General features: G+C 37.9%; 1 pseudogene; it reads left to right on the top strand.

The window, feature by feature from the left end:
* LOC146390447 (polymeric immunoglobulin receptor-like) overlaps positions 1-21389 on the top strand; it is a 33506-nt pseudogene extending 12117 nt beyond the window's left edge.
* The last annotated feature ends 212 nt before the right edge of the window (positions 21390-21601 follow it).

The following is a 21601-nucleotide window of genomic DNA, read 5'->3' as shown; positions in this document are numbered from 1 at the left end:
CCCTGAAAACATGTCTATGTGGGCCCCAGGTGGGTTATGTTAAGTTAATATGGGCATATATTTTATGTGGGCTCAAGGTTGTTTAGTATATATGGGACCCACTTAGGTTTCTCACATGAAAGCCATATTGGCAAAACCAAGTGGAAACATATAGTAGATCCTGGCTGGGTCAAACATGGGAAACACTTAACTTGGTCCAAAATGGGAAACACATGTAGGACCCACTTGGGTTTTTCACATGGGTTGGATATGTGCTAACATAGTCTTTTAAAGAAAAGCTGTTGTTGTGTGCCCCAGGTGGGGCAAAGTGAGGTAATCAATATATGTTTTTAGCACTGATAACACAGGTGGGGCCCACTTGGTCAAACTATATGGGTGGCACATGGGCAAATGCAAGTCAGACCCTGAAAACATGTCAATGTGGGCCCCAGGTGGGGCAAAGGTGAGGTGGTCAATATATTTTTTAGCACCGATGACACACGTGGGGCCCACCTGGTCAAACTATATCGGTCACACATGGGAAAATGCAAGTCAGACCCTGAAAACATGTCTATGTGGGCCCCATATGGGTTATGTTAAGTTAATATGGGCATATATTTTACGTGGGCTCAAGATTGTTTAGTATATATGGGACCCACTTGGGTTTATCACATGAAAGCCATATGGGCAAAACCAAGTGGAAACATATAGTAGGTCCTGGCTGGGTCAAATATGGGAAACACTTCACTTGTTTCAAAATGGAAAACACACGTAGGACCCACTTGGGTTTTTCACCTAGGTTAGACATGGGCAAACACAGTCATTTAACCCTTTAAGACCTACCATAGAACCAAGCCCGCCAGAGCTTATGTTATATTTTTACATGTGGTAGTGCCATTTTTGGGAGCATTTCAAGTTGATATACATCAATACAACCATTATAGCCCAAATTTTAATAATATGTATGCATTAAGTGCATAGTAATTACATAAATTGCAAAAAAGTGCAATAAACTACAAAAAAAAATTTAAATCGTTTTTTCTTTTTACATATATTTCTAGTTAGAGAAATTTAACATGCTTATCCCTCAAAACTGTAAATACAAAAAAGTTGCACAAAATAGTTTTCCACCACAGGAAATTTATTTTGAGTGTCTTCATAGTTTTATTTTTGAAATACACCAATTTTTAAATAGTGCAGAAAAAACAAAAATAAATATTATGATGCAAATCTGCAAAAAAACAGCATATGCATCAAAATAAACTATTTCCAGCAGTGCAAATTGAGTCCTAAGCATCCCAGAAATGACACAGAAAGCCATAAAGTCAAACATAACTTTTAAAAACACCAGTATAGGCTCATAAGGCCCTGATGGTAAAAAACTGCATTTCTGCAAAATGACATCACTTCCGGTTTCGGGCAGGTCATGGCGGACATGCGATAGTTCACGCTGATGGACATGGGAAGTGTTACGAACAGCTGATTTGATCAGCAAAGCGTGTTTCTGGAATATTATGCTTTTGTTGCTGCAAGTGCTTTTTATGCAGTTTTTGCAAAGCTATATGTGGAAGGAAACCGTGACTTAGGACAAGCTGATGGCATAAGATGTACTCCTCCGGTTTCATATGCAAAAAGAATTATTGCACTAGCTTACATGGTTGCAGTGCTACCGGGATTTAAAAATGGTTAAGGAAAACGGAGCGTGCCCGCTCCGACCGGCTTTAAATAGTTAATTAAGCCATTCAAAATTGTAAATTCATATAATGAAGATTTAGAATTACAGAGGAGTGACCTTTCATCTGTTATAACTTAATTTACCCATAATATCAAAAATGTCCCCACTTTTCAATTTTCATAAACAGAGCACACTTCTTGCTTCTATTATTCTTGATCAGAGATATTAGCATATACCGTGACACATCAAATGATTTGAAGTTCTGTGTCTCTAAACTTCTGACTTCATTGACCTTTAGTACATGCATGGACACAAACACGCACATAATAGCGGGGTGGGTGTGGGGGTTCTGGAGTGAAGTGACTTTTAGTACAAACTCACCATTTGAAACTCTGACCTCAAAGTCTGCATATGTATCTGGAGCAGAAGATTTTCCCAGACAACACCTGTACATGCCTGTGTCAGACTTGTTCATGTGTGTGAAGGTCACAGACATAATTCCTGTTCCTGAAGATCCATTTTATATTTAATGCTGTATCTCCCACTCTGAGCTGTGGTTCCATCTGTTTTAATGACGATTTCTTCTGCTCGCTCACATTTGTCCTTGCAGAAGAACTTTGTGCTTCCAAATAAAGTTATGTAGCAGTTAAGTGTAGCATTTCCTCCTTCAGCTGCAGACCAAATATTGGGCTTTGCCTTGACGAGCACAGCTGGATCTGTCAGATAAGAATAACAAGAAGAATATCAAATGTAAATATGTGCATTTAATAAATTTCCCTTAAAAATAAAAATAAACAAAGCGCAGCATTATTGAAACAATGAGATAATCAGTCCTCACCTGAGAAGAAGCAGAAGACGAGAACTTGGAGGATTTTCATTTTGGTTTTGATCCTGATAGAAAAGTTGTTAAACTTCAGAAGAATAGCGTCTGACACTTCACTCCATCTGTGCTCTCTCAGATCATCAACAAACTGTTCAGTCAGTTGTTCCCTTCTTTTCACTTCCTTCAAATTGTTCAGCTACAATCAAAACATGCTAATGATGATAGTGATGCGATGATACAATGTATATGTGGAGTAGGGATGGGTATCGTTTACGTTTTATCCGATACCGGTGCCAAACCGGTACTTTTGAAACGGTGCCGGTGCTTAAACGGTGCTCAAACCGGTGCTTAAAGAATGGAGAACACCAACTTTGTCCAAAAACCTCTCATGTTCAGCTGTTTTTTTGTAAAAAGATAACAATATTAGCCTTTCCTGCAGCTATAGGGCATATATGGTATCACTCTTGGCTGGAAGCAGTGCTTAAACAATGGAAAAAACACAAACTTTGTCCAAAAACCTCTCATGTTTAACTGTTTTCCACTTTTTCTTTGGTCATTTTAGCCTTTTTGGCCAGGGTGAAGGGAGTATCTGCCATCAAACAAGAAGACAGCCGCATGTAGCTATGATGATGTTTGCTAGTTCACCTTACATGCATTAATGTAATAACGTGGTTAGCCTACTCAACGTAAATTACACACGAACAACATTAAGCTACTCACGCAGAGAAGAACGGCTGCTGCTGCCATCATCATCCGTCATCATTTCTGCTACACTGGCAGGGCTAGGGGCCAGGACTCTATTCTTCGGGTTTTTGGGGGATGTTGCTCCGGGTCCGATAACTGGCAACCCACCCGCAGTAGATGTGCACGGAGTGAGGTCTCGCAGCAAGCTATCAAATACGGCGCATTTCTCGGCTTTACTACCGTTTATGTCAGAACCGATACCGGTACCCATCCCTAATGTGGAGTATTTCATCATGAAACATCTTTGATGCTGTGATTGTGAATGAACATAGTTTCAGATTAAATTTGACGTTGCCACTTTAAGATACTGCGGATGGTGCTTTATGATCAAAGAGGAACAGATAGCATAAAAAAATCTTTCATGTTTCTGCTAATGTAATTTTATCTGAGAGGTTTCTGGAGTTCACTATTTTGCAATTAGATGTTTTAAGGCTGTAAAACCCCTCATTACACTTTTCTGAGACAGGCATGAACATTTTCACACTTTTCTCTCTTGTGTAAGCACTCTCAAAGTTCAAACCTTTGTAGAAAAATATGTCCAGTATAATAGAATGAAACCAAAGGCAGGTTGCCTTTGACAGTCAAAGGTTGCCTTTGACTGTGCAAAACGTTTCTTCGACATTGATGTGTTTGTTGAGGAGAAAACTTGCAAAAATACAGTACACAACTTCACACTGCTAGCAATCGGAGATTTCTGTAAATTTGACAAGTTGAACGCATTCTGTACTGGAATGAGAATGGGTTAGCCATCAGCAGCTGTTGAAGACCAGGAGACAATGTCAAATGTAACACTACATCTGTCAGAATGACCAACAGTATAACTTCCATGAAGCTTAGAACACCAGTGTGCTGTCTGAGAAACATGCATGAAAGTCTGCATCAGTGTCCGACACCCCCACAGAGGTCTAGTATAAGACAACCAACACATCCTGGCTCTACAGACAGAGCACCCAGAGACAAGGGCCCAGAACACGCGCAAGCCTAGGGACAGCGAATAGACCCGAAGCCCAAGCGGGGCACTGGCCAGTACAACCCAGGCTCTACAGTCTACCCCCAAAGCAGAAAGACAACCAGCCCCAAAAGGCACCCATCCACATCCCCCGACCAACCACCAGTCCTGGAAGTGAGAGACACCTACCCCAACCCAGAGAGCTGAAGGGACAGGGCAGCGGGCCCACAGGGAGGACCCTGGGATCGCACTACATAGTCCAGGACAAGGCATGGGAGATCAAGGAAAAGGGAAGAGAAGGGAAGGGAGCTAGAAACCCAAGTCAGGAGGAACAGGGAGAATCATACAGCCATGAAAGCAGAAGCTGAGCCACGACCCCACACCTGTTTGCTATAACATCACTGATCATCAGGCAGTCTACCACTGAGTGTGATTAATGATAATGATGTGTCAAAATAACTTTGTAAATAGTTTGTCTCTAGTTCATGTCTTCAGTTTCATTTCTGAGAATTTAAAGTTTACAGTTAAACACAAATTCTGCTCTTTAAACAGTTCCCGGATCCAGAAACACTCTCTTCGCCTGAGTTGATCCAACTCCATCTTCTAAATCTAAATAACTGATGAAAACTCTGACAATGGTACTAAACTAAACTACAGTTCATCAAAGCTGTTGTCAGATCTTTATAAATGTAATTTTTAACTCAAAATACGTAAAACCATTTTGACTTATAGGTCAAACTGTCAATCTGATCAAAATCAGTAGGTCTACAAATGTTAAACAGGACTTCTAGTCTATTGGTGTGTGGGTGTAAACCATTACATCATGTGCTGTTTGTACAGCCTGTGCAGATTGAAATTTTTGTCAACTCCGAAACTGTTTGCGTCTCCTTGTTTATCTCTGAGGGTTTTTTTTATTTCTGACTGATTAACTGAAATTTTAATTATTTAAACTATATTCTGTAGGATGTCATGTGGTTAAGATCGCAGTTGCTGGTCTGAGAACAGCCACACTGTCCCATTAAGGCTCAGTGTTGATCTGCAAGCAACTTGGTTTCAGAACTAATACTGATTATTTAACTTCAAACATAAACTAAAAATATCCAAATAAACTTTAAAACAGTGAAGTATCAGGCTGTTTCCTTTGGTGTGTTTTTTTCTGAAAATTCAGATTTATATGACACATTTCTGCTGATCAACACAGACAAACAGTCAGCAGAGTCAGTATTAAATAGGACAAAATAATTACTACCACTGTTTAAACTAAGTACTGTATACTGGCTATTGAGAGCTTGCTAAAGCTCTGTCTGTATGACTCAGTTTTTCTGTTATCTAAACCTGAATGTTGCTTCCTGTCTTGGTTCCTGTAATGCTGTTTTTTCTCAGTGAGTTCCTTCTTGGTTATACTAAATCAACTTGTCATTGCGAATTGAAACCTATACTTCACATAATTCTACGTTTCTATCTATGCTTCAGTTTTCAGGCCTCTCTTCTGTGGAACCAGCTTCCAGTTTGGATTTGAGAAACAGACACTATCTCTACTTTTAAGATTAGACTTAAAACTTTCCTTTTTGCTAAAGCATATAGTTAGGGCTGGAACAGGTGACCCTGAATCCTCCCTTAGTTATGGGTGGAGGTTTCTTCCTGTTAAAAGGTTTTTTCTTCACACTGTCACCAAAGTGCTTGCTCATAGGGGGTCATATGATTGTTGGGTTTTTCTCTGTATGTATTATAGTAGGGTCTACCTTACAATATAAAGCGCCTTGAGGTGACTGTTGTTGTGATTTGGCGCTATATAAATAAAATTGAATTCAATTTAATTGAAATGCAGTCTGCATAGTTCACTTTTAAATAGTTAATTTTACATGACCACATTGCAAACAAAAGCTCAGATAACTCATGGAATAAATTTGCACATTGAAAATAAACAAAAAACTGTGATGTTTTATAGTATTATATAGTGGAACTAATGTTACAAATCTACTTCTGTGTTCTTCAAAATAACATGCTATGGCATCATATTACCTAAGAGATACGGATTAATCCAGAAAACAAAAACCTGAAATTCAACGTAAAATATATATATATTTTTTTTCAGAATTGTTTTTTCACTTTGAGAATGAAATTACTGTACTACAAGCAACTAACCACACAACACTCATGCATCACTCACACCTTTGAGTAAGAAGCATTTCAGGTTATTTTTTCCTGTATCACACTGACTGACGGACGCAAAACAGACTTTTTTCTCTCCACCAGACTTTTCTTACAGCTTCTAACAGCCGTGCTTACTTAAGTGGCGCTGTCACTTGGTGTTCGCTCGCTCTGCGGTAGAGTATCACTTCCTGTTCCTGCTCAAACACAGTGGTGTTTCTGAGTAGCTTATTTGCTTAGCAATTTAATTAACAACTTTTAAATACATTCTTCTTTCATAGTATAATCTTCACGTGCTTCATCCGAAGCACACTTTCTGTGTACTCACTACCTAATTTATAGCCAAAGTATTCACTCACTGTCTCTGTACTGTTTCGCTAGCTTAGCTCGTAGCTGACTCGTTAGCACCATGGCTACTTCACCTGTCCCTCCTGCACTTTCTTGCTCATTGTGTCAGATGTTTAGTTACTCCTCGGCCTCCTTTAGCAGTAATGATATCTGTAACAAATGTAGCATATTTGCAGCTCTGGAGGCCAGGATTACTGAATTGGAGACTCGGCTTCGCACCCTTCATTCACCCGTAGCTAGCCAGGCCCCTGTAGCTGGTGCAGCCGAAGATAGCGTAGGCCCCGCTAGCTGTTCCCCGGCAGACCCCAAGCAGCTGGGGAAAGAGGGCGGCTGGGTCACGGTGAGGAGGAAGCATAGTCCTAAACAGAAGCCCCAGGTACACCACCAACCCGTTCATGTGTCTAACCGTTTTTCCCCACTCGGTGACACACCCGCCGGGGATCAAACTCTGGTAATTGGTGATTCTGTTCTCAGACATGTGAAGCTAGAGACACCGGCAACCATAGTCAATTGTCTTCCAGGGGCCAGAGCAGGCGACATTGAAGGAAATTTAAAACTGCTGGCTAAGGGTAAACGTAAATTCAGTAAAATCATAATTCACGTCGGCAGTAATGACACCCGGTTACGCCAATCGGAGGTCACTAAAATCAATATTGAATTGATGTGCAACTTTGCTAAAACAATGTCGGACTCTGTAGTTTTCTCTGGTCCCCTCCCCAATCAGACCAGGAGTGACATGTTTAGCCGCATGTTCTCCTTAAATTGCTGGCTGTCTGAGTGGTGTCCCAGAAACGATGTGGGCTTCATAGATAATTGGCAAACCTTCTGGAGGAAACCTGGTCTTGTTAGGAGAGACGGCATCCATCCCACTTTGGATGGAGCAGCTCTCATTTCTAGAAATATGGACAAATTTATTAAACCCCCCAAAATATGACTATCCAGAGTTGGGACCAGGAAGCAGAGTTGCAGTCTTACACGCCTCTCTGCAGCTTCTCTCCTCCTGCTACCCCCCCAAAAACCCATCTCCATAGAGACTGTGTCAGCTTCCAAAAAGACAAAAAACAAACTAAAAACCAGCAACAAACAACTTAAACATAAACAATTACAAAGAAAGAACAGTACAGTATCCACATCTGAACCAAAGAGTAAAACAGTGAAATGTGGATTATTAAATATTAGGTCTCTCTCCTCCAAGTCTCTGTTAGTACATGACTTAATAATTGATCAACAAATTGATTTACTCTGCCTTACAGAAACCTGGTTGCAGCAGGATGATTATGTTAGTTTAAATGAATCAACACCCCCGAGTCATTCTAACTACCAGAAACCTCGAAGCACAGGCCGAGGGGGCGGTGTGGCAGCAATTTTTCACACCAGCCTATTAATTAATGAAAGACCAAGACAGACTTTTAATTCATTTGAAAGCCTGATGCTTAACATTGTCCACCCCAGCTGTGAAACTCAGAAACCAGTCTTACTTGTTATCATCTATCGTCCACCTGGGCCTTACACAGAGTTTCTGTCTGATTTCTCAGACTTTATATCTAATTTAGTTCTGAGCTCAAATAAAATAATTATTGTGGGTGATTTTAACATCCATGTAGATGCTAAAAATGACAGCCTCAACATGGCATTTAGTCTGTTATTAGACTCAATTGGCTTCTCTCAAAATGTAAAAGAACCCACCCACCACTTTAATCACACTCTAGATCTTGTTTTAACATATGGCATAGAAACTGAACATTTAACAGTGTTTCCTGAAAACCCTCTCCTGTCTGATCATTTCCTGATAACATTTACATTTACAATAATTGATTACACAGCGGTGGAGAGTAGATTTTATCAAAGTAGATGTCTTTCTGAAAGCGCTGTAACTAAGTTTAAGAATATAATCCACCCACTGTTATCATCTTCAATGCCCTGTACCAACACAGAGCAGAGCAGCTATCTGAACGCTACCCCAACAGAGGTCGATTATCTTGTTAATAATTTCACCTCCTCACTACGTACGACTCTGGATACTGTAGCTCCAGTGAAAACTAAGGTCTCTAATCAGAAGTACCTGACTCCATGGTATAATTCTCAAACACGTACCCTAAAGCAGATGACTCGTAATCTGGAGAGGAAATGGCGTGTCACAAATTTAGAGGATCATCATTTAGCCTGGAGAAATAGTTTGCTGCTTTATAAGAAAGCCCTCCGCAAAGCCAGAACATCTTACTATTCATCACTGATTGAAGAAAATAAGAACAACCCCAGGTTTCTCTTCAGCACTGTAGCCAGGCTGACAAACAGTCAGAGCTCTGTTGAGCCAACCATCCCTTTAACGTTAACTAGTAATGACTTCATGAACTTCTTCACAAATAAAATTTTTATCATTAGAGAAAAAATTACCAGTAATCATCCCACAGATGTAATATTATCTACAGCTACTCTTAGTACCATTGATGTTAAGTTAGACTCTTTTTCTCCAATTGATCTTTCTGAGTTAACTTCAATAATTACTTCCTCCAAACCATCAACGTGTCTTTTAGACCCCATTCCTACAAAACTGCTCAAAGAAGTCCTGCCATTAATTAATTCTTCGATCTTAAATATGATCAACCTATCTCTAATAATCGGCTATGTACCACAGGCCTTCAAGCTGGCTGTAGTTAAACCTTTACTCAAAAAGCCATCTCTAGACCCAGCAGTCTTAGCTAATTATAGGCCAATCTCCAACCTTCCTTTCATATCAAAAATCCTTGAAAGAGTAGTTGTCAAACAGCTAACAGATCATCTGCAGAGGAATGGTTTATTTGAAGAGTTTCAGTCAGGTTTCAGAGCTCATCACAGCACAGAAACAGCTTTAGTGAAGGTTACAAATGATCTTCTTATGGCCTCTGACAGTGGACTCATCTCTGTGCTTGTCCTGCTAGACCTCAGTGCAGCGTTCGATACTGTTGACCATAATATCCTATTAGAGTGATTAGAACATGCTGTAGGTATTACAGGTACTGCACTGCAGTGGTTTGTATCATATCTATCTAATAGACTCCAATTTGTGCATGTAAATGGAGAGTCCTCTTCACACACTGAGGTTAATTATGGAGTTCCACAGGGTTCAGTGCTAGGACCAATTCTGTTTACATTATACATGCTTCCCTTAGGCAGCATCATTAGAAGACATAGCATACATTTTCACTGCTATGCAGATGACACCCAGCTCTATCTGTCCATGAAGCCAGATAACACACACCAATTAGTTAAACTGCAGGAATGTCTTAAAGACATAAAGACCTGGATGGCCGCTAACTTTCTGCTTCTTAATTCAGATAAAACTGAGGTTATTGTACTCGGCCCTGAAAATCTTAGAAATATGGTATCTAACCAGATTCATACTCTGGATGGCATTACCTTGGCCTCCAGTAACGCTGTGAGGAACCTTGGAGTCATTTTTGACCAGGACATGTCCTTCAATGCACATATTAAACAAATATGTAAGACTGCTTTCTTCCATTTGCGCAACATCTCTAAAATTAGAAATATCCTGTCTCAGAGTGACGCTGAAAAACTAGTTCATGCATTTATTACTTCCAGGCTGGACTACTGTAATTCATTATTATCAGGATGTCCAAAAAACTCACTGAAAAGCCTTCAGCTAATCCAAAATGCTGCAGCAAGAGTACTGACAGGGACTAGAAAGAGAGAGCATATTTCTCCTGTTTTGGCTTCCCTTCATTGGCTTCCTGTTAAGTCCAGAATTGAATTCAAAATCCTGCTCCTCACATACAAGGTCTTAAATAATCAGGCCCCATCTTATCTTAATGACCTTGTAGTACCATATCACCCTATTAGAGCACTTCGCTCTCGCTCTGCAGGCCTACTTGTTGTTCCTAGAGTATTTAAAAGTAGAATGGGAGGCAGAGCCTTCAGTTTTCAGGCCCCTCTTCTGTGGAACCAGCTTCCAGTTTGGATTCGGGAGACAGAAACTATCTCTACTTTTAAGATTAGGCTTAAAACTTTCCTTTTTGCTAAAGCATATAGTTAGGGCTGGACCAGGTGACCCTGAATCCTCCCTTAGTTATGCTGCAATAGACGTAGGCTGCCGGGGGATTCCCATGATGCATTGAGTTTTTCCTTTCCAGTCACCTTTCTCACTCACTATGTATTAATAGACCTCTCTGCATTGAATCATATCTGTTATTAACCTCTGTCTCTCTTCCACAGCATGTCTTTTATCCTGTCTTCCTTCTCTCACCCCAACCGGTCGCAGCAGATGGCCGCCCCTCCCTGAGCCTGGTTCTGCCGGAGGTTTCTTCCTGTTAAAAGGGAGTTTTTCCTTCCCACTGTCGCCAAAGTGCTTGCTCATAGGGGGTCATATGATTGTTGGGTTTTTCTCTGTATCTATGAAGCGCCTTGAGGCGACTTTTGTTGTGATTTGGCGCTATATAAATAAAATTGAATTGAATTGAATTGAATTGAATTTCCTGTTCCCAAGTAAACGAAGCAGCTTGTATGAAGATAAAATACGTGGTTACATAACATCATAGATTGCATGTGAGTGCAACCCAAAATGTTTGGTGTCTTGAGCAAATTACTATCTTGTTAGCATTTAGAAATAAATGTGGTATGCTGTGAAGTCCTGATAGATTCGAGTTCTTAATCTGCAAACAACAGCTTTATGTTTTACTAAAAATCACAAAATCACTCGCAGGGATGGAGCTTTCTAGGCAGTGGAAACTGTCCAGTGTCTTTATGTTGTACAGACTTCTTTGGCTTATCATAAAAAATAACAAAATCAAGATTGTAAATTTGAACTAGCTCCGCTGTTGATTATCTAAATGAGACTGTTATGAATATTTAGTATTTCGAAAATGCAGAAGATGTGTAAAAGCTACAAAAACCACACAAAACAGTCTCAATCCAAGTAAAGTGTTTCATATCTGTTTGACCTAAGTTTTTAAGTTACGTACATACAGATAGGAGACAGGAGGGTGGGGAGGGTGAGAGGGGAAATGACACACAGGAAATGGTCTAAGGCGGATTGAAATGCATGTCCTGCATTGAGAACTCAAACCTTCAGTATATGGGTCGCCTGTTTAACCAGGTTAACTATATCAATACTGTCCAAAACAACTCCCAAACTACCAGGAAGGAGACAACAGAAGTGCCTATTTTTACCTCCACTGTAAATTGTTCCATCTTCCAAGCTGGTGAGTGGTTGTTGTTGTTACTTATGAATCTGTTTTGTAAGATTCCTGCATGAAATGATTTGATCAGATATTTTTTATTTTATATTTTTATGGTATACTATTGGCTTCTGCCCTCACTGACAGTCAGTGTTGAGGAGTAAAAGAATACATGTACCACGTATTTAAAATACAAAATATGAGCAACTGTATTCTGTTACAGTTACTGTTTAAAAAGGTGATTTTCAGAATACAGTTACTTTGTTGAAATAAATGGATTAGACTTTGTTTTTTTCCTGTTTCATATATTAGGTTATGCCCTCTCTATTTTTGGTAATTCCACGCCGGTGGAAACCCAAACAAAACACGCATTAAGAGGCTCTAATGTCTGGGTCTCAATCTTGCGTCCCATGTCACCCCTACTTGCGGCCGCATAATGATGTGAAGAAATATTTTTTAAAGTTATTATTCAAAAACTTATTTAATATCAAAGCAACAGGCAGAGAGTTACAGGCATAGCCCTAATGAATGTAGCATCATGGACAGTGTAGTCCGTGCTGCAGGGAGAATGGACTGGGAGAAAGGAGATTCGAAAAGTACGAGTTGTCACCAACCAGAAATTGGAGACAGAAGCATGCAAATATAATAATAACCACTGCAGCCATCTAGTTGGTATTGGTATTGCGAATAACCTCCAGTAAACATAATAAATCACACAGCAATAGTACATTCATGTAGTTGTAAAATATGTTACTCTCATTGAGTAACGTAACGGAATACGTTACAAAATACATTTGGGGGCATGTATTCTGTAATCTGTAGTGGAATACATTTTAAAAGTAACCTTCCCAACACACTGACACACGATATGTGTTTTCCTTGTTAGACATTACAAACTGATTCACATTCAAGAAATTCTTTAAATCCATTTTACACTTGGCACCATTTGGCGCACTGTGCCATTAATTTTAATTATTTGATATTGAATAATTTCAAAATGCAAAATCAAAAGAACATGGTGATTTATAAATAAATACATAAATATTCTTCCTTACTCCTATGTTTTTTGTATTTCATTTTACTGTTCACAACAAGAACATTGCATTAATTATAAAATGGTTACATGGCTACAAAACAAAGGAAAAATCTGTTTCATGTGTTCCTCTCAGAGCCTGAACCACCTGTCGTCAGCATTTCAAAGTCAAATTTAGTCTGAAACTCTTTTATTCACATTTAGAGCATCAGAGAAGCTTCACACTACTGATCTGCAAACAGGCGGATTCATAATGTTAGATATACGATGTTTTGTACACACATACGTTTCATTATCACATCATCATCGTCATTAGCATGTGATGAATGTATCTAAAAAAATTGAAGGAAGTGATAAAAAGGAAACAACTTATTGAGTAACTTCAGTTTTCTGATGATCTGACAGACACAGATGGAGTAAAGTGTCAGACGCTGTTCTTCTGAAGTTTAGCAACATTTCTGCATCAGGATCAAAATCAGAATGAAAATCCTCCATTTTCTTTTCTTCTGCTTCTTATCAGGTGAGGGCTGATGATCTTGATGTTTCTCTTTAATAAAAAGAAATGGAAGTCATCTTTATGAATCATTTCATAAAATACACATATTTTCATCTTGTGATATTTATAGTTTTTTTCATCTGACAGATCCAGCTGTGCTCGTCAAGGCAAAGCCCAATATTTGGTCTGCAGCTGAAGGAGGAAATGCATCATTTTTCTGCTACTTAACTCTATCTGGAAGCACAAAGTTCTTCTGTAAGGGAAAATGTGAGCGATCAGAAGATATCCTCATTAAAACAGATGGAAGCACAGCTCAGAGTGGGAGATACAGCATTAATTATAAAGATGGATCTCCAGGAAGAGGAATTGTGTCTGCGACCTTCACACACATGATCAAGTCTGACTCGGGAATGTACAGGTGTGGTTTAGGAAGACCTTCTGTTCCAGATTCATACTTTGACTTTGAGGTCAGAGTTTCAAATGGTGAGTTTTTACAAAAATTCCCTGAAATAAAAAATGTAAAGAACCCCATTAACTCGTATTTAGCAATACAGAGCATGTTTATATCAAGGTGTTTAATGAATCAATAAATGCAACTTTAATGTGATATACTATGTAGGTGTACATTTTACACAGCATGTAAAAACTGTAGTGTCATAAGTTGAATTGAAATTCTAGCACCTCAGTGTAAAGCCTACAACAATATAAAATAATTTTTGGAGTCAAATTTCAGCTCTGCTAAAACCAACGCAGTTTTACAACAAATCAAACTATCACAGTCTAAAGCCAAATCTGTCTCTTGTTCACATATTTGACTGATTTTGAGTGTAAGTATGATGGGTTATATCATGATTTTAATAGAAAAATTCTATTAATGTATTATTTATAAGTAACAGAAGCCATTTTTGTGTCTTTTGAGAAACCTTAAAAAAGATGAATATCTTCCAAAAGTCTCATCATGCTAAAAACAAGTTAGTCACCTTTTATTATAAGTTTTGATACCAGGATCTTCTAGCTGCAATTCCTGAAAAATGCTTCACAAAATAAGCCAAATGAAAGAAAAAAATAACTTCAAGGGTCCGTATCTCTGCCCTTCAACTTCATAGTATGAAGGTAACATTTTCCGTGGCTTCATTATATACTGTACAACAAAAAGTGTTGATTCTGAGAGGATCAGGTAAGCATGTGTTGTTTTCTGATCTAATATGAAATGATAACTTTGTTTATTTTAACCAGGAAATATAATTATGATATAACAGCTTACAGTTTCAGTTCTTACTCCAATCCAACTGAATGTTCTTGTATTTCACAGATCTGGGCAAAAGGGTTGGTTTTTCTCGCACACAAACTGAGGGAGAAAACATCACATTGGGATGTTCCAATACTGTGTACGGACAGAGGAAGATCTTTTGCAAGAATCAGTGTAAGAATGAAGGGGAGATCCTCATTGACACAACTAATGATAAATCTGTGAGTGGCAGATACAGCATTGAATACACAGCAGGATCTCTGTTTGGACTGTATGTGACCATTACACAGCTGAACAAGTCAGACACAGGAGAGTACAGCTGTGGTTATGGAAACCCTCTGTCTCCAGATTCATACAGCAGTGTAAATGTTCTTGTCATAGATGGTAAGTTTCTTTTCAAAATAGTAAAGACATTATTATTATTATTAAGATCACAACTCAAACAGGAACCAAAAACAAAAATAAAGTAAACTAATTATAACTATAAGTATAAGATTAAATACAATCACAGTGAGATTGATGTTACTGGCCGAGATCAGCTGACACACTGGCTGAGACATCAGTAAACTGTCCTAAAACTGTCTAAATTGAAATAGAGGGTTTGACATTTAAAAAAAGGTTGGATGACCAATCTCAGAGTATTATTTTCTTTTTGTGCAGGTAAATTTAATCATCTGTTCATCTGCAAAACCATATCTCTCATGATGCTTTAATTTAAAAAAAAAAATGAAGATATTGTCATACGTATTAAGTTTCACAGCCATGTTTTCTTTTAATCACTGCACATATCTCCAAAATTCATTTTCTTTTGTGTTTGATACATGTTTGTATTTACCTGTATGACAGTATTATTATTATGGTGTATTAGTGTGTATCATTATTGATTTTTTATTAATTGTTTATGTATATCATTCACAGCTTTAAACACAACTGCCTCCCCACTACAAACAGCAACACAAATGGCTTCAAACCCACCTGCTTTCACTCTACAGACGGAAGCAACACAGAGTGAAAGTGTCACTGCAAGAGTCTCTACACATTGTCCTGACTCCTCCTGGCTTCTGGTTGTGCGTGCGTCCTTGGATGGTGTTTTGCTGATGGCTGTTTTCCTCATGCTCTGCTACATTAATAAGACAAGGAGGAACTTTGGACTGAACCAGAGAAAATGACACAAACATGGAGGTGAGTTTGTGTCACTTGTGTCACTCATCTGGTGAACGTCTTTTGATATTTTGAATGTTGCATCATTTTTTTTCCTGTCTCTGAAAAAAAACAAACACTTTGTGCTTCTTATTTTTAAACTTCAATGTCCATGAAACGGTAATGTGGTAATATGGTTGTTGAAAATCTGTTGTACTTCTCATGTTTTATGTTGTTTGCTTTATTTGTTTGTTTTATTTTCAGTTATTTGCTGCGCATGACAACTTGGATCCAACCTCAGAAAATAAAGAGCCCAAACGCAGCGGGACCAAACCTACTCTGCATTATTAAAGACCAAAATCTAAAAAGTAAAAAATTCCCATGATTTAAAATTTGGTTATCTACTCTCTCATATCTGTTTAGTTTTGATGTTTTTGAGCATGTTTCTGAGATTTGATGATACAATCTGCTTCACTATGTTTTATTGTTGTTCCGTTGTTCTATATCTGTATCAGCATAATTAATAAGGAGACTTTGGAGGAAGTTCAAAGCTTGGCTACCTAATCATGTAATCAAGCAACATTGTAACTTTTAACTTGGAGGGGTTGTGCACATTTGGTTTTACTTTATGTATTTGTGTACTCTGTGATTTAAAAATTTATGTGCTTACTTATGCAATGTGTTTGAAACTACTAGCTTTTCTTACAAGGTATATACAATCAAAGAAAAATGAAGATATTGTCATACGTATTAAGTTGCACAGACATGTTTTCTTTTAATCACTTATACAAAAAAAATAAACATCTGCAAAATAATGTGATGTTTCCTTAAATGAATTAGAAATATACAGAGTGCTCTACAATAATGAGGCTGTGTCCCAATTCAGAGACCGCACGCTTGAAGTACGCATTTTGAGTGCGATTACGTCACCACCACGCGACGACGGCTGTCCCAATTCGAAGTGTACTATATATATTAGGGGTGCAACAATTAGGGGTGCAACAATACTCGTATCGATATTGAACCGTTCGATACAGTGCTTTCGGTTCGGTACGCATATGTATCGAACAATACAACACTTTTTATTTATTTTATCAACTTTTCTTCTGACGATGCTGTCTGTGCTCTGTTGCTCAGTGGATCTGCGTTCGACTACTCCGCCTAGGCTGCACTGTCGAGCGCAGATCCACTGAGCGCAGCACAAGCTAGCGAGACAGAAGTTAAGCTCTCATTGCAACATGGCAAATTGAACCTCCCCCACCCTCATTCAGATCTGGCCTTTGGAACTATTTTGGTTTTCATGTGAAGTGTACATCGCACTCGCTTACATCATTGTCATCAGACACTCTTGCAAACAAAATCACGGTTTCGTAACGCAGTAACACAGCGTGCTTACGGGGAAGTAACAGTAATGTAATTACCTTTTTTGCAATAGTAATCCCTTACTTTACTTATTATTTGAAAATAGTAATCGGATTACACTAACGTGTTACTTGTAACGCATTACTGCCCATCTTGGCTCATAGGGGTTCATTTGATTATCTGGTTTTCTCTGTATGTATTATAGTAGGGTCTACCTTACAATATGAAGGGGGTGACTGTTGTTGTGATTTGGCGCTATATAAATATAATTGAATTCAACTGAATTGAAATGCAGTCTGCATATTTCTCTTTTAAATAGTTAATTTTACATGAGCACGTTGTAAACAAAAGCTCAGATAACTCATGCAATAAATTTGCACCTTGAGAATAAACAAACTGTGATGTTTTATAGTATTAATGAGAAATTGGAAAATTCTTGCATTCCTCAAACAGACAGTGGAACTAATGTTACAAATCTGACAACCTACTTCTGTGTTCATTAAAAACAGCATGTTATTTTGAAGAACCTAGTATCACATCATTACCTCAGAGAACAGAATAATCCAGAAAACACAAAACTGCAATTTAATGTAAAATATTTTTTATTTTTTCAGAATTGTTTTGTCACTTTGAGATTGAAATTACTGTAATACAAGCTACTAACCACACAACACTCATACATCACTCACACCTTTGAGTAAGAAACATTTCAGGTTATTTTTTCCTGTATCATACTGACTGACGCAAAACACTGACTGTTTTCTCTCCACCAGACTTTTCTTACAGCCTCTAACAGCCGTGTTTACTGTTCCCAAGTAAACGAAGCAGCTTGTGTGAAGATAAAATACGTGGTTGCACAACATCATAGATTACGTGTCAGTGAAACCCAAAATGTTTGGTGTCTTGAGCAAATTACTATCTTGTTAGCATCTTATCATTTCTCTGACATAGTTTAGAAATAAATGTGGTATGCTGTGAAGTCCTGATAGATTCAAGTTCTTAATCTGCAAACAACAGCTTTACGTTTTACTAGAAATTACAAAATCACTCGCAGGGATGGAGCTTTCTAGGCAGTGGAAACTGTCCAGTGTCTTTATGTTGTACAGACTTCTTTGGTTTATCATAAAAAATAACAAAATCAAGATTGTAAATTTGAACTAGGTCCATTGTTGATTATCTAAATGAGACTGTTATGAATATTTAGTATTTCAAAAATGCAGAAGATGTGTAAAAGCTACAAAAACCACACAAAACAGTCTCCATCCAAGTAAAGTGTTTCTTATCTGTTTGATCTAAGTTTTTAAGTTATGTACATACAGATAGGAGACAGGAGGTTGGGGAGGGTGAGAGGGGAAATGACACACAGGAAATGGTCTAAGGCGGATTGAAATGCATGTCTTGCATTGAGAACTCAAACCTTCAGTATATGGGTCGCCTGTTTAACCAGGTTAATTATATCAATACTTTAAGTCTGACAGTGAGTTAGTGACAGTAAGACAAACCCACTCCCTCCAACTATGATGGGCTAAAGAGAGGCTTTGTGCATGCTTCTCTGGAGTTGACAAACTGTCTAAAAGCGAGCATAACTGGCATCTTGTTCCTACTTTAATAACTGGTAAATTTCAGAAGTCCAAAACAACTCCCAAACTACCAGGAAGGAGACAACAGAAGTATTTATTTTTACCTTCAATGTAATTTCTTCCATCTCCCAAGCTGGTGAGAGGTTGTTGTTGTTACTTATGAATCTGTTTTGTAAGATTCCTGCATGAAATGATTTGATCAGATATTTTTAATTTTATATTTTTATGGTATACTATTGGCTGCTGCCCTCACTGACAACAAGAACATTGTATTAATTATAAAATGGTTACATGGCTACAAAACAAAGGAAAAATCTGTTTCATGTGAACCACCTGTCATCAGGATTTCAAGTCAGATTTGGTCTGAAACTCTTTTCATTCACATTTAGAGCATCAGAGAAACTTCACAGAACTGATCTACAAAAAGGCAAATTCATCATGTTAGATATACAATGTTTCGTACATATATACGTTTCATTATCACATCATCGTCGTCATTAGCATGTGATGAATGTATCTAAAAAATTTGAAGGAAGTGATAAAAAAGGAAACAACTTATTGAGTAACTTCAGTTTTCTGATGATCTGACAGACACAGACGGAGTGAAGAGTCAGACGCTGTTCTTCTGAAGTTTAACAACTTTTCTGCATCAGGACCAAAGTCAGAATGAAAATCCTCCATTTTCTTTTCTTCTGCTTCTTATCAGGTGAGGGCTGATGATCTTAATGTTTCTCTTTAATAAAAAAAAATGGAAGTCATCTTTATGAATCATTTCATAAAATACACATATTTTCATCTTGTGATATTTATAGTTTTTTTCATCTGACAGATGCAGCTGTGCTAGTCAAGGCAAAACACAATATTTTATCTGCAGCTGAAGGATTTAATGGCACGCTTAACTGCAGCTTATCTTTGTCTGGAAGCACCAAGTTCTTCTGTGAGGAAAAATGTGAGCGAGCAGAAGATATCCTCATTAAAACAGATGGAAGCACAGCTCAGAGTGGGAGATACAGCATTAAATATGAAGATGGATCCCCAGGAACAGGATTCATGTCTGTGACCTTCACACACATGATCAAGTCTGACTCAGGACTGTACAGGTGTGCTTTAGGAAGATCTGTTCCAGATTCAAACTATGACTTTGAGGTCAGAGTTTCAAATGGTGAGTTTGTACGAAAATTCCTTGAAATAAAACTATGAAGAGCCCTCACTAGCTCTAATTTAGCATTATAGACCATGTTTAGAGCTGTAATTAATTAATAAATGTAACTTTAACATTATACACCATGTAGGTGTACATTTTATACAGCATGTAACAACTGCACTTTCATAAGTTGATGACAACTTTGTTTATTTGAACCGGGACATATAATTATGATATAAAAGCTTACAGTTTCAGTTCAGACTAATTAATGTTCTTCTATTTCACAGATCTTGATAGAAACATTGGTTTTTATCTCACACAAACTGAGGGAGAAAAAATCACATTAGTATGTTCCAATACTGTGTACGGACACAGGAAGATCTTTTGTAAGAATCAGTGTAAGAATGAAGGGGAGATCCTCATTGACACAACTAATGATAAAGCTGAGAGCAGCAGATACAGCACTGAATATATACCAGTATCTACATTTGGACTGTATGTGACCATCACACAGCTGACCAACTGAGACACAGGAGAGTACAGCTGTGGCTATGGAAACCCTCTGTCTCCTGATTCATACTACAGTCTAAATGTTCTTGTTATTCATGGTAAGTTTCTTTTCAAAATAGTAAAGACATTATTATTATTATTAAGATCACAACTCAAACAGGAACCAAAAACAAAAATAAAGTAAACTAATTATAACTATAAGTATAAGAATAAATACAATCACAGTGAGATTGATGTTACTGGCCGAGATCAGCTGACACACTGGCTGAGACATCAGTAAACTGTCCTAAAACTGTCTAAATTGAAATAGAGGGTTTGACATTTAAAAAAATGTTGGATGACCAATCTCAGAGTATTATTTTCTTTTTGTGCAGGTAAATTTAACCATTTGTTCATCTGCAAAACCATATTATGATCCTTTAATTTAAAAAAAATGAAGATGTTGTCATGTATTAATGTTTTCTTTTAATCACTGCACATATTATATACCCCCCCCCCGGCCGCCAAAAAAAATAAAAAAACAAAAACAAAAAAAAAATAAAAAACCAAACAAACAAACAAAGTACAAGTGTGTGTTTTAAAAGTGTTTTCTCCTCTCTGAATGCATTTATTTTTCAATTATGATGGCGGGGCTGAAATGGATTTCATCTACCATTTCCCCACAAGATACACAGACTCACTGTAACTGCAGGCAGGTGTAAACAATTTTAGTGTGCTTTATATTTTATGTTATGAACAAAATTATGAATTTTGTGTTTGATAAATGTTTGACACAAATGTCTTCAAACCCACCTGCTTTCACTCTACAGACAGAAGCATTGTCCTCTACACATTGTCCTGACTCCTCCTGGCTTCTGGTTGTGCGTGCGTCCTTGGATGGTGTTTTGCTGATGGCTGTTTTCCTCATGCTCTGCTACATTAGTAAGACAAGGAGGAACTTTGGACTGAACACCAGAGAAAATGACACAAACATGGAGGTGAGTTTGTGTCACTTGTTTTCTGTCTGTTGTTGCAGGTCTCAGTGAGTGTTGCTGATTCATGCTGTCAGTGTGACTTTCTCAGTGACATTTAGTGAAAAGAGGGGATTATCAAAGTTCTTTAACCATACCGTCTTCACCACCAGAGGGAAGTGAAGATAAGATGAACAATTTTTATAACAGACAGAAAGCTTTTCTAATAATTCTATCTCTGGAAAAAAAAAAAAAAAGGTTGTGCTTCTTATTTTTAAAGTTCAGTTTGCATGAAAC

Source organism: Perissodus microlepis, chromosome 3 (assembly GCF_051167445.1).
Source record: "Perissodus microlepis isolate ML-2025 ecotype Zambia chromosome 3, ASM5116744v1, whole genome shotgun sequence".
In the NCBI taxonomy this organism is placed as follows: domain Eukaryota; kingdom Metazoa; phylum Chordata; class Actinopteri; order Cichliformes; family Cichlidae; genus Perissodus; species Perissodus microlepis.
Note: the sequence above shows the minus strand (reverse complement) of the source record. Positions and strands in the feature narration are given on the sequence as shown.